Below are 24,556 nucleotides of genomic sequence, written 5' to 3'. Positions count from 1 at the left end.
GTAAAATAGTAGCAATTTGGTAGCACTATTTTTTTCTGGAAATAAATATAGAGCAGGATCAGCTTGTAAGTCAGAGCTCTGCAAGTTTATGATAATTAAGATCTTATGGACAACATGTACAAGAATGCCTATGTTTTCCTCCTTTATAGTAGAGAGTAGAGAGTCATTTAGCCAACTCATACAAAAGTGTATTAAGTCATATGACATAAAGACAAGGGATCACAGAACACAAAACTGGTTCATCCCACTAGAACATCCGCCAGTAAGCTTCTTGTCAACACTTCACAGGGTAGTAAAAGGTTTTTTGTAAGCATTAATAACTAAGGCTTTAAATCGCATTATTATAGGTTATTCCAAAGGCACTCCCAGCTCATGGAGTTAAAGGTAAAGAAATGGTGTGAAGAAACTTACGTTGTTCCAGTAGATTTATCTACAAGATGACAGAGCATAAAAAGTATGTATAATAGGATAACTGTACCCGAAGCCTGCCTATGGCTGGTTGTAAGATATAAATACCCAAGGAACCCAGGCTGTAAGTGACAGGATTTTGAGATGAAAAATCTGAAAATCTGTAAGAATCATATATGATCTTTCTCTCTATCATCAGATGAATTTGCTAAAGAGAGAGGAAGGTGACCAGCAGAAAAGTACATTATTCCTCAGTGGATCCATACCAATAAGAGAAAAAGTAGGATCCCGTCTCTAGGACCATAATCAAGGATGTTACTAAACACTATTGCTATTTCCTGAGGAGCTTTGGGCTTATGATAATGAACTTATATGACCTCCATCTGACATGTAGTTAGGAAAATGCTTTTGTGTCATTTGTACACATGAAGGATTTGGGGGAGTACGATTATAATGACACATGTGATATCGTAAACACAGAGCGGCACAGCTCTAACTGAAACTATATGTATAAACACAGACTTCCTCACCAAGAGTTAAAGAGGTAACAAAGTAAAATGAGAAACTGCATGGGGGCGCCTGGGTGGCACAGCGGTTGGGCGTCTGCCTTAGGCTCAGGGTGTGATCCTGGCGTTATGGGATCGAGCCCCACATCAGGCTCCTCCGCTATGAGCCTGCTTCTTCCTCTCCCACTCCCCCTGCTTGTGTTCCCTCTCTCGCTGGCTGTCTCTATCTCTGTCAAATAAATAAATAAAATGTTTAAAATAAAAGAAAGAAAGAAAAGAAACTGCATGAATAAAATAAAGGACAAAATTCTTAAACATCAAATATTGTAGCTATTCAATAAGCTACATGTTTTACAAAATCCATAAAATTATAAGTCTTCAAAATTGGCCTGTAATATTTTCAGCCAAAGGACCAATATTTGTTTCCATTCTTATGTCAGGAGTTTTTCCCGTTAAGGAGTCCCATCAGAGGCCTCAAGTGGAAATAACTCAGGTGTTAACACCTGTGGCCTAAAAGCATTCCTTTGCCAGATCTTTGTGACAAAATATTCCAGGTAGGTCATGAAGGCGCCTTATGGGAATGTAGAGAATTACACTGAGTTTCAGGTCTATTAATCAATTAATTCATGCTGTATAACATCTTCTGACTGATGGCTCCAAAGATGTCCAGGTGCTCTAATATGTGATCTCTGAGAAAAATATCCAAGAAGGGGCACGTTCCAAAGTATAAATTGGAAATTTTGCCTTACTGTTATCCACAATACTACCCAAACCAGTAGGTTTTATTAATTTCTACATTTCCTTGGAACATGCTGAAAGAAATATGCATCAAAGAGGAAAACATTTGATTCAGTAAAACAAAATTAGAAGCATGTTAAAGTCTGAGGGTATGGTTTCCTCTCTAATCCTATGCAACTCTCATTAATGAGTTGAGTTCATTTAAGTGATTTTCACAGAAACTGTCCAAATCAAGGAAGAGACTGAGGATGTTTTAAAGAACTGAGATAGTTCTATATTGATACAGCAAACAAAATAATAATGTGGTTACTGATGGAGGTGTGACAATAATAATTTCATATGCAAAAGCTCTAACTTATCAAGGGCTAAGTGCCTGACGCTGTGCAAAAGCACATGATACAGATTTGCTCCTCATAACAACCTTGAGAAGTGGATGTAACTTTTTTCATGTCGTGTATAACAGGAAACCAGAGCTTCGCAAAGTGTCAAGGCTGGCCTAATTTCATAAGACTAATAATGTTGATTCCAGGACTCAGACTCAACCATCCTGGCTCCAAAGTTTGTGTTCTTTAACAAATACAGAGTTGGTAAGGGAAGTTTTAAATCACGTGTCTCTAAAAGACAATTCAAACTTGGTCTTCTTTGTACTGGCTTTCAGAAATTCATGATACGAATATCGGTCGGTTACATACTTTCTGCCAGTCTGTTCCAGCGTCTCAGGATACAACAGTAACTATATTTTTTAAAATTTTGAACGTCCAGTTCAGGCCACAGAACAATTTTAACTTGACAAAAACTAGTCCTATGTGAGCATTTGTAGTACTGGAAAAGCTATTGTTCACTTTTATTTTTAAAAAGCTGGAAAATGTTAGCCATCCTAAGTAGGTATGCAGAACAATATGATAGCTTTGTAACCCTTGCAGAGGCACCATGATTAATATTTAGTGCTTTAAGGAAAATATATCCATTTAAAGTGATACAGCATTCCAATCAAGTAGCACAATGAAGTTAAAAGAGGAAAAGCATAATAAATATTGTCATTCCTGAAGTCCTGAAGTTTAGTAGAACTTTCCTATTTTTTTCAGTTTCACTTTTTAATCCTGAAGGCATTACTTCAGTGTGTATACATTTATGCTAATCATATACCACAGCCATGGGTTCTTCTATCAATATGAAATGTTTTGTACTTGCTGTTTTTGTGCATCTTGTATTGTTATGTGCAATATACAAAATAATGTGTCTAACTATGCCATTTATGCTTTTGAAAGAAAAAGCAAATTACTTACTGAAGAGAATGGCATTTGCATGCATGTGTGTCAGCTTTCAAGCCATTTCCTTCTACAAAATATTGCTTTCTACACTTAGAAAATGCATCCATCCATCAGTTACAAACCATTTCAAAGCACTTTATGAATCTACAGAGCAAAATGTACTTATCTTACATTGGCAGTGTCCCAGCTGTTACAAAATTGCTATTGTCCTAATACTTACAAGGCAATTTTAGCATCAGTTAATAATTTTACAGGATAGATAACTTCTAAAGCATTATAAAATGACAGACATTAAACAATAGCAACTTAGCATTTTTTGAAACAGTTCATGACAGCTTAAAAACTAAAGTGATTTTAATGTATAGTCTATGCAGTTTTAGTTTCTCATTGACAATTCCTTTAGAAGATAAAAATGTGAAAATCCTTTTAAATAGTAGGTGAAAGAATAAAACAAATTTATCTTTAAAAGATATTCAGTAAAAATCTCAATTAGGAATAATGTCTCAAATCTTCCCGTACAGATAGTAGGTGACAAGAATTTGAATTTATTTAGGCAGAAAAAAAAAAATGATGGTATCATTTAATGGTAGGGCACCACAAAATAAAAAGGCATATCTATTCATTAAAGCTAATACAAAAAGAAAAATACAGCGAATAGCATTTTATATAAATCAGTATGCATTATTTCTTCCTAAACACTGTTTTCTATCAATCTTATTTTTCAAGCTTCAGTTAAAGGAAAAATCTGGGTAAATGTAACACATGTGTTCTCTATTACTCTCTTTGTTTAAGTTGTTGGGGTAGCCATACAACCCATTTTGGGCTGGATATTTTACCATTCACCTTTGATAGCTAATGCCTTGATGGTACAGAAAGAAAAATAGCTCTAAACAAATTACATTAATTGGTAGTTTGATGCTTTGCATGTGCAATCTCTTCAAGGAAAAATGCTTTTGATAAGCACCAATGTACAACAGTGGCTATTTTCATAAATGGACTTATTAAATAAAACCAATTATTCCATGAATGTTCACAAAGGCCAAGTAATTGACCACATCATCAAAATACAGCCTAAATTCCCTTAGTACACAGTTACCATCTCCTCTATCACTGAGCACATTGATATTGCATGGGCTCATTGTACACCAGCTACTTCAGAAAGTCAAGTACAAGTTGAATTTTCAAATGATGAAAATTATATTCACACGTTTTAATTTTCTGTAGAATGTTACAAAGATATTTCAATACTGCTATTGTTTTAAAATTATGAGATGAGAAGTTTGTATAATTTCAACCCTTTCATGGCACCAATACACCTTAAAAAAAGTGTAATTCAAAAAGTCTCAAATACTTTTTTCAGTATACAATCATGCTATTCATTAAACAGTGTGTAATCAAGACATACAAAGCCTTATTTTACTCCTACTTGAAGGTAATGTAGATCAAATAGCCATTCTGTATTGCCAGCTCCACAGAGGTAAGGACCATGTCCCTCATAGAATGCTCCATTCCTATCATCATATACAGTGCCTGGAAAGAATGTGTGCACTACAGGTGTTTGTTGACTGACTGATTGATTGAATTGGTCTGATTCAGTTGAGATGGAACTATTTCAATCCTACATTAGGATTTTTTGTTAATTTACATTTTAATTACATTTGAAATTTCAAGCTTTTTTTCTTGGTGAACACATAGAGACTATTTCTCAAAAAGGAACCACTTGACACTAACTTAGAAAATCAGATGGCCACTTCTTGCCAAATATTAATTGAGAAATTATAAATCTTTCTATTAAAAGACTTCTATCAGAGAGCCTAGGAGGCTCAGTCAGTTAAGCATCTGATTCTTGATTTCAGCTTAAGTCATGGTCTCAGCGTCCTGGGATCAAGCCCTGTGTTGGGCTGGGTACTGAGCGTGGAGTCTGCTTAAGATTCTCTCTCTCTCTCTCTCTTTCTCTCTCTCTGCCCCTCCACTTCCTCCTACCCCCACTTGTGCTCTCTCTCCTCTCTCTCTCAAAAAAAGAAAAAAAACCCCAACTATCACATACTTACATTCACTTACAAACCTTATAATATCTTTAATAAAACAATTCATATTAATAATATGAAACTGACTTATCTATAGTGAAAATATGAAGGTAATATTGGGTACTTCTTTCCTTTTGCCTTCTTATATCATCAAACTACAGAGCTATTTAAATTATCAAATATTTATTTACTTTTGCTTTATTTATTGTTGCTAACATATTTATTATTTACTAGTATTGATACAACATAACTGAATAAAAAACATAAATAAGTCTTGGTACTGAGAGATGAACATGTTAATTAAAGTTGTAATTTTAAAGTGTCATTAAATTCAATCATTTTTGAATCTCAATCTCAAAATACAAGTCCATCTTCCCAATTTTTAGCGAGAATGTATTTAATGACAGTGGAAATGAATTCCTACTTATAGAAACAAAACTTATTTATTTGGGGAGAGTGCCACAGAAGTGGGTGGAATTTGGCAAGCCCTGGTTTTCACAAACAGAGAAGCAGCCTAAGAGTTTTCCATCATCTTTTATTCCTGAGCTCTAAGATATTTCAGACATTCCAGCATGCGATCTTTGAAGTGTGTTTGTAATATCTTTTTCTTGAATAGATCTTGAGTAGGTTTCTACTTTCCTCCTCACACCATTACATTGCTATGCTCCATTACTTACTGCCATCTGTGTTTAACCAAATGTGAAGACTCTTTCTAATGCTGCTCTCAGTAGAGATCAGATATTTGGCCTGCAGGGCAGTGAATCTGAACTTATATCCTAAGTTAAACCTAGACCCCGTACCTAGAGATTAAACTACCCTGCTGGAGGATTCTACTGTAGATTCTTAAGCATATATCCAAGAACTTTCAATAGATGTTTATCATGTTGTTGAGTCTCTAAACCTAAAAACTTGTTGCTAACTTATTTTCTTTGCTGACACACCTGCAGTGCATGAATTATTAATGTCAACGAGTTACATTCTGAAGTTATTTGTATTATTCAGATGCACAACTGGTTTCAGGCAAGAAACCCTGAAGAGTAAAATGGGACAGTTTCAACAGGGAATTTACTTAAAGGAAGACAAGCATTGATGTTGCACATTTTGAATATAAACCTGGATACCATACTATTTCCAAGAAATTGGTCCAGAATTAGCATACCTGAAATGTCCTCCTAAGATTTCACATTGTCTTGATTGGTCTGGTCTGAAGCAGGCAGATCCGAATCTGAGGAAGAATACAAACTAATTCTGATTTCTGAGATAGCATGTACCTGGAAGTTGACATGATCCTGTACCACAGGGGTTTGCTGAATCACTGCCCAGCCTCTCCCAGACCCATTTCACCCTAACTACCATTTTGAACAGCTGCCCTAAAACTATCATCTACTGATGGAAAAAGTGTCCCTATTTGGTATGAGTGAAATTTTTGGAAATAAGTGATCAACCTTTTTAGAATCTAGCCACAGCTTTAAGTTGCCCCTGATACCACAGTTACATAAGCAGGGACTCTGTTTAGGTAGTAACTTGATGAGTATATCTCATCTGAGCCTTAGAATGACTTTATCTTGCGTATATTCAATAAGATGTTATTACCGTAGCTTGTACTCTAGAACCAGAATGCTTGGATTTAAATCCCGTTCTAGCATTTTTACTATGTGTCACCTTAGGAAAATTGCTGCGCCTCTCTAAATACCTTTCCTTATTTATAAAATGTTATGGTGATGATAACATTAACTACCAGAGAAGATTAGATTTAACTGATAAAATCCATGTAACAGTGACTGGCATATATTAAACCCTAAAATACAAGCTCGTTATCATTTTTAACATGTTTGTTGGCTTCATTATGCCCTTCATATATATTTTACCAGAGTAAATCAGAAATCCATTTAACTCAGTACATTTTGCTAACACTCACAGGAAATAACAGCCTGAGTTGAGTAGATATTGCAGGGAAATATTCTTATATGAAAGGATAGTTTTGAAATCTATAATATCACAAAACTATCTTCAAAATATAAATTGTTCAATTGCATATCTTACCTCAGAAAAGCTTGAAAATTAAAATCAATCACTGTTGCTTGCAACTATTATATGTGCATTTGCATATTATATAATACATATAGGATAATAATAACCAAGAGAAAGCTTATATAAAAATCATAATTAAGGAAGCATACAATTTCTTGCAATTTGAGGCAGGTTGACTAAACCTTTTGAAATTAAAGAACTTTTAGGAATATAAAACACATTTCTAATTTTATTGCTGTTATTGAAAATGAAGATATTGATGCTGTTATTTCTGATAATCCATTAAACTTTGATTGATTCAATTTTTTGTAAGCTAAATAAAACTTATTTGGGGACTTGTGTACTGTGAACGTGTAACTTTATGTACTTTTTTCTCTACATTTTGATTTAATAGCAAATCCAACATACCGTTTTATTTATTTCTTGAACATTAAAAGTAGACATTCCAATCATAAGTGTTTATGCTGAGATTATCATTTTAGAAAAATTAATTTTTAAAAATACAAGAATAAATTCAATCTTGAACAGATTCATTGAAAATCAAAACCTAATTCTCAAATACAGAGTGGATAACTTAAACATCATATCAAAGAATTACACTGAGAAAATATACAATGGCTGCTTCTGTTAACAGTGCTAACAAAATAATGAAACAAATGAGATTTTTTTGTTTTTGTTTTTTAGAGAACTCTTTGAAAGCAGCTTTCATGTTATACTGGGACCATATAAAATATTAGATAAGATCATGTATGAAAGGGATTTAACATAGTGTCTGGCACATAGTAAGCCCTTAGTGTATGTTAGCTATCACCATTCATCATTGTTATGTTATATAAACAATGTTATCTTTTCATTACTTGTTTCCATTTTGAGTATAAACTCTTTGATCAACTGACACAAGGGTACACTTGTTTCACCTGGTAGGAATATGCTGAATAATTTATTATTTTTCAGATTCTGTTCCCACCCAAATGTGTCCCCTTTCAGTTTAATTAATTATACCTTCATCATAGTAACAATCCATCTCTTTCTAAGTCTATAAACAGTAATGGCAAATGATTTCTTCATTATCAGTAATAATGTTTATAATGTGAAATGTTGCTATTGTAACATCTAGCAATAAAAAAAATTCTGACATTCAGTTGGCTACCTGAGATATAAGATAGAGGGGCGGTGTCTCTCAGTTGAAGGAGCACCTAATAATTGGTCTGGGATTGACACTGCTATTCTCATACACAAAGAATACCCAGGAAAGCTAAAATGTTTTCTTTTTCTCAAGCATAACCACCCATAATTGGGTGAGAGAATTTCACAAGTAATTAACAATTGTTTTGTCTTTTAAAATACAATAAATATCCAAATTGCAACATTTACCCTAAATTAAATTTTCCAAAAGTTGTGTTTTTACAGTAAACTCTAACTCCAAAATAAGGAACATTGAAAAAAAAAATCACTATTGCCCACCTGTGATGTAATCTTGAAAAAAGAAAAGTTTTTTTTAAAAATAACAATGTTCTCAAGACTGTTTGTAAAAGTAACAGATAATCTTCAAAATGAGATGTCCTCTTTTTTACAGCAAACAGTGCACCATTTCTGTTCAGTGTGAGTATAGAATTTTCAGTAAGATTTAAAAATATATAATCCTGGGGCGCCTGGGTGGCATAGCGGTTAAGCGTTTGCCTTCGGCTCAGGGCGTGATCCCAGCGTTATGGGATCGAGCCCTACATCAGGCTCCTCTGCTATGAGCCTGCTGCTTCCTCTCCCACCCCCTGCTTGTGTTCCCTCTCTCGCTGGCTGTCTCTATCTCTGTCAAATAAATAAATAAAAAATCTTTAAAAAAATAAAAAATAAAAATAAAAATGTATAATCCTGTAAAAAAAATACAGGTTCATTCTTAGCATCTCAGCACACACACAGAAAATCATACTTTAAAAGTTATAAAAATTAGAAAATAAAATCATGATATTTTTAAAGTAAATATTTATTTTCAGATTTCTCTCATCTCTGTACCTCCCAAAACGCCTATAATATTTGACTCTAAATCTTTGATTTCTCAACAAACTATAATATTGTATACTATTAAATCTTCACATGTGTTACTCTATTTGTCCACAGTCACATTTTGATCCCATCTTGATCCCATCTTAGAGTTAAATGAAAATTTCTCTAAATTGCTGACATTTCAAGGGATAGAGCTAGGATTCTTATGATAGAAACAGTGTGTATTTTTTTTCAAAAAATTTTTGAAGCATGAATAGCTTCAGGTCATGAGTAGTTTTTTCAACCATATGCCCTCAAACTACAACATATTTTATTTGTCATCTTCGCATAGGAGATCCTGAAGTTATTTATAACATGTATAATCTTTAAATAGAGGGTATGTCTGATGCTTTTCTGTAGCCAAAAACCTTTATAAAGAGGCATACTTAAAGTGGGCAATGAGGAAACTTTTCCATAGGATGGGCAAACCTCTTAAAAACAAGCAGAAAGGTGAACCATGGACTTTGCTCTTCGTAGATCAGTTCTCGCCACTTCTTTAATACATACCCCAAATGATTTGTGATTATCTACTTCAAACAGCCAACAAGATATGCCTGACTAGATAGTGTTTGTTGCATGCCGTGGGGATGGAAATGATGTGGAAGGTCTCAATCTGGCCTTCAAGGACATTACAGTGTAACCAGGAAAACAGAGTTAAACCTCAGGGAACTAACTCAGGAGGATAATCAGGTATTAAGATGTACAGAGCAGCCTCTAAGTATACGGGAGGCACTATTTTTAAGTACATCTCTGTGCATCCTGAGAGGTAATCATATATGGGTTTCCTTCCCTGCAACTCTTTTGCTGCTTTGTCCCAGGAAAGGATAAAGTGAATGCCACCTAAGGAAGGAGAAGGGCACAGAAGGAGGCAATTTCTGCCAGACTGGGAAATTAAAAAGCCTTCCATCCTAAGGGGAGGAATGTGAGAAAGAAAGAATGAAGAAAAAGGCATGAAGTCAGTTATGAACATCCTTTCTTACCATTCCTCCATTTTCCAGAGAGTGGAGGGAACCAGAAGTGCTGTATAACAGAGAGAGGTGTGTGTGTGTGTGTGTGTGTGTGTGTGTGTGTGTGTGTGTGTGTGTGTTGAGCCACATAGAGTATTTATTTCAGTTTGGTCAGAATGCTAGTTTAACTTGTGGTGGTTCAATTGACACGATACTGTTTTTCAGACCATTGGAACTAACTAACCTTGACGCACACTGAAAGCATTCTCTCAGAATACTTGGATTATTTCAGCAGAGGCAAATTCACTAGAGTTTGACTTCTGCCAATTTTTTTAACATTAAAAAAAATAACTTAGACTTACAGAAGAGTTGTGCAAACAGTACAGAGAATTCTTGTGTACCCTTCGCCCAGCTCTCCAAATGTGATCATCTTCTATAAATGTAGTTTAATGATTGAAACCAAGAAACTAACATTGATACCATATCATTAACTAATATACAGACCTTATTAGAATTTTGCCAGTTTTTCCTTAATACATTTTTTTCTGGTCCAATACCCAATCCAAGGTCCCATATTGCATTTAGTTGTTATGTCACTTTAGGATTCTTCAATATGTAACAGTTCCTCAGTATTTCATGTTCTTAACACTTTTGGAAAGTACATGCCAGTTATTTTTTAGAATGCCCCTCAGTTTTTATTTATTTTATGCTTTCTTGTAAACGGAGTTAAAATTTTAGATGTTACACTTTAGAGTTACAAGTTAGATGTTATAATTCGTTTTGCCAAAAATAAAACTGAAGTGATGTTATATCCTTCTCAATACATCATCTAATGGGGAATATGATGGCATTGTATCTAATTACTGATAATAATGTTAACTCCGATCACATGGCTAAATCGTGTCTGCCAAGCTACATTGTAATTTTAATATTTTCACTTTGTAATTAATAAGTATTATTGTGAGGAAGCACTTTAAAACTATGTAAGTACCCAGTTTCTCATCACTCACTAATTTTATGTGTTTGAACAACATGTATACAGATGGGTAGATACAACAAATATTACTGTGGTGATTGTTTAATGGTGATTTACTATTTCCCTTACTCCTTGTCGATTTATTAATATATATTCTACTGTAAAGGATAGTACTTTCTTCTATCTATTTACTTTTCCATTTATATATTTATATCTGTGTGGAGTCATTGATAATTCTTTTAGTCTAGAGGTACAAATTCAAATTCAAATCCAGCATTATTTGAGTAGTTCTACAATTGGCCTAACTTTGGCCATTGGGAGCTCTTTGTGTTTTTTGTGGGTTTTTTGAGATGCCTCCATCATTTTATGAGTACTTCCTGTTACCTCAAAATATTCCATTCTCATCTTGTATTTTCCCTGCCCTGGTCCTTCCTAGCATCAGCCATTTCTCCAAGGAGCCCTGGTCCCTTTCATTGGAAAATGACATTTACAGTCCAAGATCTAAAAGCTAAGTGTGCTCATTGCTACTAGGCGTGTCATGGTTTCTAGGCCTTCTCAGAGGACAGTGCCAGGAAGTATATTTATGTAAAATAACACATGAATACGCCTGTTTATTCCTGTATCCATTGGTATATATATGAAAAAGTATGAGTTCATACTGATACCTTTTATTCTAATTTAACATGACAGGGTTCATTTCAGTCTTTCCTCATTTTCATTTGTAACCTCTTTCTCTGACAATGAGAAACATGGCTCCTGTTATAAATAATATATTTGCTCATTGTTCAAACCTAGTATGAACTGAAAATAGTTTCAAAATTGCTACCATATACCTATGTTAGACACAAATTTACTATACAGAGTACAATATTTGTGGAAAGCTTATTTTTTGTTTGTTTTTAATGTTCCTGTAGTCAAAATACTGCTTTCTGAAGTTACTTACATTCCTTCCTATATGCCCACCCTTTTCATTGTGGTTATTTTATTCATTTATAATACAGTTGGGTTCACTTGTTTCCATTCTGAGTTCTACTCACATCCTGGTGTATTCAGTCACTTATTTATTTGGGAGGTATGCAAAACAATACCATGATTCTAAAAATAAAAGCGTAAAAATGTATATTCACAAAAGTATTGCATCTTACCCTATACCATATTCCCATTACACACACCCCTGTATGTAACCAATCTTTTTTGTTTCTGTTTTATCCTTCCTATGTGTCTTTTCCACAAATGAGCAGATGCATGTATATTCTCTTATACTTCCTTCTCGCTTGGCATACTATAGATAACTTTTTTGCTTTTATCACAGAACAATATATCCTGAAAAGGCCTTTCTCATGCTTATTTATACATAGTACTCCGTTTTGTAGTTGTACCATAGTTAATTCAATTACTTTCCTATGTGTGTGCATTTAGGCTGTTTCCAGTATTTCACATTTTATGAAGAAAATTTTAAGGTATTCCCAGTGAAAGAATCTCTTCCTATATCCTCTGGATATATCCTTGGAAAACTTCAAGAATCTTAGCGAACTCCCCATCAAATGGGGCACTGAAATTATGGTGCCTAAAGTGCTACAGGATAGGAACAGTCTGTGGGGGTAGAACATCAGGTTCCTTGGGGCCCATACCTGATATGTAGGGCATCAGTTTTCACATCCTCAACAACTAAAAATACAAGTAGATCAAAGGAGGCCTAGGAGCACTGCAGAGACTGACAGTGCATCATGACCAAGTTCACCATCAGAAAGAGGAGATTCCAGAATGATGTTCAAATGGGACCGGTCCCTCAGTGGACTGAATTGAAAAAAAAAAAAAAAAAGTGTCCAGGCAGAAAGAGGGTCCTCTCAGCAAAAGGGGCAGAGCCTTAGAGAACAGTACAAAACATGTCCATTGTAAGATTTCCTCTGGGAAGCTTCCATCTTGAAAAGTAGGTGGGGAAGGAGACACTCTTTGAGGAACTTGGGAGAGCTACACCCATCAGGTAGTTTGAATTTAAAATTGAGTGAATATTACCTTACAGAGACTACTATATTAATTATGTATTGCTGTACAACAAATTACACCAAACCTTAGTGGTTTAAAACAACAAACATTATCTCAAAATATATATGGCTCAGTAATTTCAGAATGGCTTAGCTGGGTGCTTCTGGCTCTGGGTCTCACATAAGATTGCAAACAAAATGTCAGCCAAGGCTTCTGTCTTCTGAAGTCTTGAGTCGGGCTTCAGGATCTGCTTCCAAGCTCATTCACATGGCTGTTGGCAGGAGGCCTCACTTCTCACTAACTATTGGCTAAAGGCCTCAGTTCCTTGCCACATGGGTCTCTATGGCTTTTGAGTATCCTCATAACATGGCACTTGGCTTCCCTCAAAGTGAGTGACACCAGAGAAAGAGCAAAGAGGAAACTACAATGCCTTTATGTCTTAAAGTCAGAAGTTACACATTGTCAGTTCCACCATATTCTTTACTTTCGAAGCAAGTCACTAAGCCAGCCCAAGTTCAGGGAAGGGAAATTAGGTTCCACCTTTTGAAGAGAAAAGTATCCCTTCAAAAGAATACATGGACAAGTTTTACAACCATGACAGCTGTTTTTTTTGTTTGTTTTTTTGTTTTTTTTAATGTTTTTTTATTACATCGGTATTTTGATCGGGATAGCATTGAAAGTGTAGATTGCTCTGGGTAGCATGGATATTTTAACTATGTTAATTCTTCCGATCCATGAGCATGGAATATTTTTCCATCTTTTTGTGTCTTCCTCAATGTCTTTCAAGAGTGATTTATAGTTTCTAGAATATAGATCCTTTATGTCTCTGGTTAAGTTAATTCCAAGGTAACGTATGGTTTTTGGTGCTATTGTAAATGGGATGGATTCCCTAATTTCCCTTTCTTCAGTCTCATTATTCGTGTATAGAAATGCAACTGATGGGGCGCCTGGGTGGCACGGCGGTTAAGCTTCTGCCTTCGGCTCAGGGTGTGATCCCGGCGTTGTGTGATCGAGCCCCACATCAGGCTCCTCTGCTATGAGCCTGCTTCTTCCTCTCCCACTCCCCCTGCTTGTGTTCCCTCTCCTCACTGGCTGTCTCTATCTCTGTCAAATAAATAAATAAAATCTAAAAAAAAAAAAAAAGAAATGCAACTGATTTCTGAGCATTGATTTTGTATCCCGCCACATTACTGAATTGCTCTATAACTTCTAATAGTTTAGGAGTGGATTCTTTTGGGTTTTCCATATACATGACAGCTGTTTTAAACTGGAAGAAATGAGCTATCTACAATTAACAAACTAAAACGTGTTTCTTTCAACAACAGGGCTTAGGCTCAGTACATAATAAAGGTAACCACCTTTTTTTTAAACATCTTATGTGTAAATTGTCACCCATACTGCAGGGTAAAGATACAAGACTGAATCTATGCTACCTCTAAGAAGTCACTAACAACTTCACCTCTCCTTTAGGTTTACCCTTGATAAAACTGGAGAAAGTTTTAAATTTTCATTTCCACAATTTTGAATTTTACAATGTAAAATACCTTAGGTTTAAATATAATAAACCTTGGGGATGTACTGGGTGGTGACTAATATAACAAAATAAAAATTATAGGGGCGCCTGGGTGGCACAGCGGTTAAGTGTCTGCCTTCGGCTCAGGGCGTGATCCCGGCGTTCTGGGATCGAGCCCCACATCAGGCTCTTCTGCTATGAGCCTGCTTCTTCCTCTCCCACTCCCCCTGCTTGTGTTCCCTCTCTCTCTGGCTGTCTCTATCTCTGTTGAATAAATAAATAAAATCTTTAAAAAATAAATAAATAAAAAATAAAAATTATTAAAAAAAACAAAATTAATTAATTAATTAATTAATTAAATAAACCTTGAGAGAAATCTGTGTCTTCAGATATACCTTGGTTAGAAACTCATTTCTAGGGGCGCCTGGGTGGCACAGCGGTTAAGTGTCTGCCTTCGGCTCAGGGCGTGATCCCGGCGTTCTGGGATCGAGTTCCTCTCCCACTCCCCCTGCTTGTGTTCCCTCTCTCTCTGTCCCACTCCCCCTGCTTGTGTTCCCTCTCTCTCTGGCTGTCTCTATCTCTGTTGAATAAATAAATAAAATCTTTAAAAAATAAATAAATAAAAAATAAAAATTATTAAAAAAAACAAAATTAATTAATTAATTAATTAATTAAATAAACCTTGAGAGAAATCTGTGTCTTCAGATATACCTTGGTTAGAAACTCATTTCTAGGGGCGCCTGGGTGGCACAGCGGTTAAGCGTCTGCCTTCAGTTCAGGGCGTGATCCCGGCGTTCTGGGATCGAGCCCCACATCAGGCTCTTCCGCTGTGAGCCTGCTTCTTCCTCTCCCACTGCCCCTGCTTGTGTTCCCTCTCTCACTGGCTGTCTCTATCTCTGTCAAATAAATAAATAAAATCTTTAAAAAAAAAAACTCATTTCTAGTTACTTACTAATTTTGTGTGAAAATTTCTTTATGCCTCAGTGTTACGTGCAAATAGGGAAACTAATACCTCCTTCATGGTGTTAGCATAAGCATCGTTAAAGCACCTAGCACAATAGCAAGAATACTGTGGGTATTTAAAAAATGGTATTATCATCATGCCACATAAGTGTAATTATATTGATATAGCTTTAGGATTGACTTTCCTAAACTGCACTCTCTGTAATACTCTGCAAAGTGTTCTGCATAAGAATGAGCATCAAGGATGCATAATCAGATGACGTCAGGATGTAAACTTTGCCATCTTCATCGAGTGTAACATTGGTAGTAAATGCACGCAATGAAATCTACTCATAAGTACTTGGGATGAGAGTACGGCTTTTGAATTACCAAGAGAAGATTTCTGCAAGTTGAGAGTTCTGGTGCTGGAGTCAGATACACTGGGAAAATATACCTGGTGGACACTTATTAGACGTGTGACATCAGGCAAATCAGTAACTTCTCTAATGCCTCAGTTTCATCATCTATATGCTAGAAAGGATAATACTTTGGATTGTGGGAAGGATTACATTAAAGTCATTAAAAGGAAACCCAGATTAGAGTAAGTGCTGAGTAACTGTTAGCTATTTTCATTAACATGTTTATGTTTAATACTATTATTATTGTTATTTCATTAATTTTGTTTTTGTTCTTTAGGAGAAAAAGAGTTTTGAAAGTTAAAAACAGGGGCACCTGGGTGGCTCAGTCAGTCAAGCATCTGCCTTCGGCTCAGGTCATGATCCCAGGGTCCTGGCCCTATTCAGGGGGGAGTCTGCTTCTCCCTCTCTCTCTGCCTCTCTCCCTGCTTGTGCTCATTCTCTCTCTCTCTCTCTCTCTCTTTCTCTCTCTCTGTGTCAAATAAATAAATAAATTTAAATTTTAAAAAAAGAAAGTTAAAAACAAGAAAAATACTACTATTACTACTGGATGATATTTTAAAATAATTTCCCAATGGTTTTTTTAGTGGATTATTTTAGGAATAATAAGGAAAGATTTTATTTTTAACCCCTACTCACTTCAAAGGAAGAAGAATCTCAGAAAGAGGCTGAATGTTGTATGTGGGTAAATTTCAAAGCTAGAAATGTCAAAAACTGCTTCAATATTTCTGAATCTGATTGAAGATATATAACTGTTAATCATTCTGAGGCTAATATGAACAGAATGTCTTCATGAGAAGAGAAAGGCTCGTAGCTACTTCTGTGGCCGTATCCTTGCGTGATCACGCTCCCTGCCTCTCCAGACCTCTGTCCTCAGTATCCCCCCCCATCTCCCTACAGTGTCCTCCAGTATCACTCCAAATGTGCCAATCATTGGCCAGAATTCTCAAAAGATTCTTTACCCAGTCAGTTTCACTGATATACTAAACTCTTCCACAAGGGTCGAAATTCTTGTGTTTGAGAGAACTTGCCAAGGGATTAAGCAGCAGTGTGTAGCTGAGAAAGCTTACTCTACACTCTAGGAGAAAAAAAAGACCATGACTTTTCTCCATATGATATATTTTAGAAAGCTTAGCTCAACTGAAAATTTTACACAAAACAAAAATTTATTTAAAATATGCACTCAGTCTATTATTGGAAAAATGTGGAACTTAAAACAGGGACATTTTAAAAGTCACAGGTTTCCACAATATAGTGGTAGCCTCCACTGGTTGATAGAGGTCTAGTAATCTAAGTGAATATCACTGCGGTCCAACTCTACCTTACGGGGAAAAAAATGACTCAAAATTAAAACATCACGTTTCTTGCCTGCGACTATGAGAATAGTCACGTTTGCAAAAATAGTTGAGTGCTGCTAGGTCTTAGTGCATACTTGTTATTGCACACTTTATCTTTTCCTCAAAATTCCCGTTCTGACATACTCGAGGAGAAGATATGCTTGTTTCCAGGAATAAGTTTCACTTCTGTTTTTAATCTTTGCTCACTTCACAGAAGTCAGGTACTCATAAGATGCTTGAGAGGAATAGCACACCACCATCGTTGCTGTCTTTCTCTGCTGCCCCCACCCCTGTTGTCTCTCAGGATGTGAATTTTGCATAGAAGTATGTGGCTGAGTAAGGAGGTAGAGGTGACCCTCTGCGGAGCTCCAGGTAGAACTTTGGTAGTATTACCAAGATGACAATGGTTGAAACTAATTTATACTAAAACGTTAATGACTTCCATATAATGTTTTCGTTATAAATGACATAATTTAGTGCCTTAGTTTAATAGAAGAATGATAAGATTTTTCCCCAAAAAGCCACTAAAAGAGATTGTGTGGATGCCATAGCTTAATGATGCCTTTCAAAATGGAGAATTGACCTTAACGTTACAGAACTAATGGCATATTATAATTCCTGGTGAAGTTTAGGAATAAGAAAGGAAAATATTTAAAAAGAGATGCCTCTTTTAGTAATTACGTAGCCTCTTGAGTAAATATGTACACTCAAGTTTTTCGTTTTATTCTAAGCTTTAAACCATTTTAAAGTCTTATCAGTCTTTGCCTATTTCAGATGATAGATGATAACTCCAAACAATGGGTATAAATCACATTTTGTAGATATAAAATGTTTCACAAAGTAAGGTTGATCTCTGTACATTGCTGGAATTTACTTTAGCAACTGAGTAAATACCATCTCTTTATATGCCTTTCTCTCCTAAATGGGAAGGAAAATACTTACAGCTTGAACCATAATTTCTTTATCCTCTGAAAAGTTGTCATTGAACTAACATAAAGCACCTGACTCTCACTTCTGCTCTGTAGTGACTGAAAGAATGACTTCGCTTTCAAGCATAGTTCTTTAAACTCCAAAGTAGGTACCATCTATCATGTTGTACGTATGAATCTACTGAATAAAACATAGTTTTAATGAATTCAAAAGTAAAATCTATCAAATCTGAATCCTTGATATTCAAAAGAAAGAGTAGAATCAAAATTTTCATTCCACTGAAAACAAAGGATTTTCCTTCATTTCAGGTGACATTAATGTAGCATGTGACTCAATTTAAGCTCCCCATTAGATAAGGAAAAAGTGACATTCTTCAGGGCAATAAATGGAACAGAGGTCTCTCCAGTGCAACACTAGCTGACAACAGGACGATGGCTGGCACAGAGATGACTCATAAAAGAGGCTAATTTCAAAACTGAGAATTAGAGGGTAAGACCTGGGTAGCCCAGTAAATAAAGACTATTTTTATGAAAAATTATTGATGCTCATCTAAAATTAAGTGTCATGGCAGTAATTCTTGGCTTATTAATTTCAGTGCACCGTAGCTCTGCAAAAATATTTTTTACAACTTAGGCTAGAGAATCTTCTTTACGAAGAGAGCAAAACGTTCCCAGTTTCATTTCTCACCCTTCTTGGGTGCACCACTCATCACAGAAGAAGGTGTTCTCGCGCTGAGATCTTTCTGTTTAAGAAAAAGAATAGGTCTCTCAAACTAGAAATGGACCTGTTCTAGGAATTGCACCATCTAGACATATCATTGTGTGTGACTCTGAAGGTTTTTTTTAAAAGACAACTTGGATTGCTACCCATTCCACTGAAACAGAGGAAGGAGGAACCCTACTTTTCCTGAAGGCCTTGGTGTTTCAAAGCAAGGGCATCAATCTAAGTATTTCAAAATTGAAATAAGAAAACAAAAAGCCAGCAGAACTCTGTGGTTGGTGAGATGTGGCCATGATGAATATCCTAGCATAATCATTTGCACCCTTGCTGTGCGCTTACCAAAATCTTCTTACCCTCAGCTTGTCCTTAAACCTCAACTAATTCAGAGCCTACTGAAAATATCATCAGATTTTCATCCTCATGACATAACATTGATTTTTTCCAAGTACGAAATAATCTATTTCACAATGTTCTATAAAATAATTAGTAAGGTTGTCTGGCAAAATAGTTCTTTGTATTTAATATGTCTGTCTATAAAATGGAAACCTAGATTTTGTTTTATGAAAATTCACATTTCATTAGAAATGTTTGTTCTTATGATTTTAATTTTTTTTTAAATGATGTATCCCTTTCAAGAAAAAAAATAAAGATTTGGTATGAAATGATCTTGAAAATACAATGCCTTTGACTGTTGAAAGAGACTGAAATTTTATTAGTAGGCTTTTAATCATTTAAAACAATAAAGAGACTATCTTCTATTCATTTTCAATAGGACAAGGCAGTATTAAAACAAGACCATTCCATCAGAGAAGCTTGATTATTTCCTCAGTGTTTTAAATTATGCATATGATTGGTGACACAAATACATGTTTAAGTGGTTGCAAATTTAAAAAATCAATATTCCCAAAGAACTAAAATTATGCCCAATCATAAATAACAAATTAATTCACCTGCATATTTTGATCTACAACTTACCCTATGAATACGAACATTTTATAAAAGAGAAATATCTTTTCACATCAACTTGTGTTCATTATATTCATACAAATATAGTTCAAATCAAACACAAGCCTTTTCAAAGAGAAAAAAATTAGAGCTGTTCACTGCTCTTTTCTTTCCCAGATGATCTGGTGTGAGATGCGGACTGCCATGTTGCACCAGACCCACAGCAACCAGGACCCATTGTTCCCAAGGGAAACGTAGCCTATGCGGGAATGCAGTGGTATACTCTGCAAGGAACGTGGCAAATAGCATATGTCACTACTGTACAGTACACAACAGACAATTATGATTCAACTGTCCAAATTATAATCAGTTTGACGAATGTCCACAAGCGTCTTCATTCTATTTTATATTTTCCCTAAGACAAGGCAATCACACAACCAGACAATTCCATCAGGGAAGCTTGTTAGCTGCTTAGTCTGTTAAACCCTGGTTGCCATAGCATCTAGAGTTGAAAAAGCTGCAGATTGGCATGAAAAAGCATGTCGACAATTGCCCTGTCACAGCATGCAAGCCAGGTCTGCTCAAAGGCAGCACACTACAAGTTTTCTTTCCCAGTTTGCACTACCCCATGCTGTTTAATAATATCCATTTACTGGTATTGGGATTGATCTAGCACAGTGTAAAATTCACATCTAGTGAGACTTTGCTTTTCACATGGAGTGAAATTCTTTAACAAATGGGAGTATGGCAATTAATTTAGAAATGTAATACTGTATATACTATAAGAAGTATACTTAGATTTAATAGAGAAACTGTCCAAAATTTTAATGCACAGTTCTTTAAAGAGCCAAACAGTTTTACTTGGCAGTTTTTCAGTTGACTTTCTAGTCATTTCTGAAGCCTAGTTAGTCATACTTTGGGGATGACAGACAGCATTCAAAATTCAGTGGTACATTTTTAAACATGTTTTAATCGTGCTGTAGCCATTTCTTCTTTAAGCACACGGTATAATTTAATTAAGGATATACATTTCTAAAATAACTGTAATTTAATTAAAGATTAATATCATGAACACTGAAATTATAGTCTAGAGAGCAATGTGCATCAATTTTTTTCCAGAGGGATCATATACTTAATGGTGATAAATTACCATGTATTAATAAGAAAAAGTGGGTTTCTACCAAAGGGTATTCAAACCCCTGCCAACTCTCAGATTTCTACAGTGCACGGACTTTAAAAAAAGTAAAGCATGTTTACAAACAACCATTTGTTAGCTTATTGGAACTACAGATATGTGAAAATATCTTCAGAAACTGTGAGACTAGAAAATAATTTTTGCTCAGAAGTTTATACTTGCATTATCCAGTCTGGTCATTATCTCCTTCTATTCTGTCACTTCAATTTTAGCTTTCCTTCAATGGCACAAAGAAAGAAAAATCTTAAAATACATACTCAAGAGCACAATTAACCTAGCAAACCAATATGTATATAAAACATGTCGTTCTGTATTTTCTAAAATACTTGCTCTTCCCATTGGTAGCCATTGCTTTATTCTCCTAATGTCACAAAATCATAATTATTTAAGTATAAATGATCTCAGTTTTTGAAGCTTTCTTGTGAAGAAGTTGACAGTTTACCACAACACAAAAAAAGTAAGTTAATGTTTACATTACATTATAGGAGTAATGATTATTTTTCATGTTCCTGAACTATTGACATCCTCTTTTGTCCTAAACAAGATTGCCAAAGATCTTTAAACAGAAGTGCCGAAAGATGACCACCTTGAGTTTTATATATACATATAAATCAGTATGAGTCAGTAGAAATCATATACATATATCAGTAGGAAAATAGTGTCACTGAGATTGTTCACACTATACTTTTAACTCTCATTTTCTAGGAATTCTCAAAAATCTCAAAATCTTGGGATGAAAGTTGGTTCACATATGGTGTCCATGAATGTGTTTTCTTATACCACATCTTCCAGTTAAAAAAAAAAAAAAAAAGAGAAAAGCTGTTTACTTGTTAAAGGTCTTTTTATAAGCTTTGATGACTCAAAAACACCTTCATTTTAACACATGGGATTTGGCAAAGAACTTAACCATGTTACCATTTGAAAGACTTTGATATTTTGAAAGAGAGAGAATTAAAAACAACAGAGATTGAAACTAAAGTTGGCTTTTGTGTATAGAACATAATTTTCTCAAGTAGATTTTTCAGTATAAGGATTTACTACTGAAATTTATCTGCCAGGATACCATAACGTATCAAAGCTACAGCTATCCTCAATGAACAATGGGAAAAGTAGAGCCACAAATTTCACCCTAGTATATCTACTTAAAAAAAAAAAATCTTGCTATAGCATTACAGTACTCTAAATAGACAAATGTGTATGTCAACTAAAAAGCGTAACAAAAGGTTGAAACAAAATTTCTTCTATTACACTTTTCCGGAATGCTTGTATTTAAACTTTTGTTTGTTTCTCATTTCCTTAACTCACAAGCAATACAGTGTACTTCTTCAAGTTGGATTCAAGTAGGGACCACCTCTTAAGCAGTCTGTGGGATATGCTTATTTTCCTACAGTCTTCAAAGTATTTGGTTTGCGGAGCCCATGAATTGGGTAGCATGGAAATGAAGGCTTATGCCTTAACTCAGAGTACCTTTGCTTTAGTCAGGATACCTTAGTTCTTCCCTGTAACCCCAATGCTGCCTTTGTCTATGACTTACAAAGAACTGTTGGTCTTTACAACTATGTTGTATTAATATTACCTATTCCCAATACATTAAAAAAATTGATTATGTATGAACTGCATTCCCTTTTTATACCTGATTTTTTTCATGTTTATTCTTCTCCTCTAAAATTAGAAATTAAATTATTCTTTCTGAATTGCTTAGAATATTTTCATTGGATATCATTGTAACTTTTGGAACATCCTCTACAAATAATCTACATTTCAGTCATTTGATTATTGCGAAATTGAAACTATACAGGAAAACATCAGTAACCCTAATATTTCATAAAAAGGAAAACAAAAAACCTAAGACTTGTGGTAGTGAAAAGGTGATATCTTGCAATGGCATTAGTTCCTTTCATAATACAAAGGGTAAATGTCATAATATAGATTCTGCACTGCTTTCTTTTGCAAAATAAATGCATCCTATTTATTCCTCAAGTGAAATACTAGTTTTCACAAAATGTAGGTTTCATATAAGCACATACATTCTTGTGTAAGGTAGTTCTTGTTTTTCTGAGTGATTTTGCCTTATTCTGAAATTTTCTTCACCTGACTGAAAGCACATTAACTGCTAGATAGGCATCACACTGATGTCTCCATGCTGTAGCATACAGCCGTGAATTTGCTACGATCTGTTTAATCAGCAGTGTATTGATTTTCCGCAGCTTTCCTTCATTTTAGCCCCATAGCAGGCTTCTGTAATTTCCTTTGGACAAAGTGTAACCAAACTGTGCTAAGTGATGTTGATTTGCAGGCAAAAGTAAAGGGGTAAATATAAATTAACAAGCTATAAACATTTTACAAGTGGGGAGTCAATAAAAACAGTGTCTGCAGTTTCTTTTAAAAAAATGATTTGAAGCAGATTGTTAACAAACGTGTCCAAAGAAACTGACATGAGTCTGAGAATAATTTTTGCGCTTTGTGATTAAGAATTGATCAGTCTAAAAGCCTCGGATGCAACTGAATCACCCATAAGCTGCTGGCCTGAAAAGGCTCAGCAGGGGCTGGTATTTGTTTGTTAAACTCCCATGATTCCAAGTAGATAATTGGTCTGTGAAGTTCATGGCAGAATCTGAATTTGCTTTCTTGCTTCCCAGCTGGCTGAGCACTGGTTTATAGACTTCTGTGTACAAATTTAGCCAGCAGCAAACCTCACATCTTTAATATAAAAGGTGTTTTGTTGTGTTTTTCAGGTGCTGAGTGGAAAGCCCACACTCCAGAAGCTCATTAAAAGGGCCAAGTTACAGTACAGGTTTATTTCTGTCACAGCGTTTCTGAAAACAGTGACAAGGATTAATATGTTTCTTTAGTACTGGAAAAAGCCTGACACAATCCCTTGTGAATTTGATCATCTGTTTCATTGCCTGTATAAGATTCAATCTCTTATTATATCCTGAAGTTACAGCTGTAAACTAATGCTGGTAAGAATTCATAAGCTATTGCAGAAGCCTGGGGCAAAACGAATTGTTTTCTTCAACAGTCGCTTATTTATTTATTATTTATTTCATACCTCTCTCGATCATCTTTTTCCACTGTTCCTCCTCAAAGTCAAGATTATCTTGGCTCTTTGTCTGAATGCACAGAGCAAATATAGAGACATGGGGAATTCATGCTTCCAAGAGCTTTCAAAAAGTTGTTACAGATCAGTGTATTGTGGAAATGTCCACTCTAAAATTTTTATAAAACTATTCTTACTTCCCTTTCCTTGAAATGGAGATTCTTTGTTAAATTCTTTATTAAAAAGCAATATCGGCACAAACGGTATATAACCTTTGTGTTCTGTGTAATCATGTGACATTAGGCTTTCTCTGCTAGTGGTTGCTATGTTTCTGGGACATGATTTGACATGTGGTACATGCAAATCCTAGTAAAGTGCAAACTGTATCATAAAATTATTCCACTTTACATCAAACTAGATTGGCAAATAGCTATTTGCTATTTTCAAAAATTTTCAAAAATTAGAAGTTATAACAATATGCTTTATGGATACCATAAAACAAATCATCTTTTAAACTGAGGAATCTCTTTTTCTCAAGTTCATTTTAGAGGAGTATTTATTTCTCACCTACCAGTTTTTTTGTTATTA

General features: G+C 35.0%; 1 long non-coding RNA gene across 1 annotated transcript in view; it reads left to right on the top strand.

Annotated features, from left to right (window-relative positions):
* LOC117797257 overlaps positions 1–24,183 on the top strand; it is a 249,548-nt gene extending 225,365 nt beyond the window's left edge. Inside the window, exon 5 of the long non-coding RNA XR_004622200.1 lies at positions 23,664–24,183. This is a non-coding gene — a long non-coding RNA (uncharacterized LOC117797257). The remainder of the gene's footprint in view (positions 1–23,663) is intronic.
* The last annotated feature ends 373 nt before the right edge of the window (positions 24,184–24,556 follow it).

The sequence above is a fragment of the Ailuropoda melanoleuca genome, chromosome 20 (genome assembly GCF_002007445.2).
Source record: "Ailuropoda melanoleuca isolate Jingjing chromosome 20, ASM200744v2, whole genome shotgun sequence".
NCBI lineage: Eukaryota > Metazoa > Chordata > Mammalia > Carnivora > Ursidae > Ailuropoda > Ailuropoda melanoleuca.
This window is presented reverse-complemented; position numbering and strand designations above follow the sequence as displayed.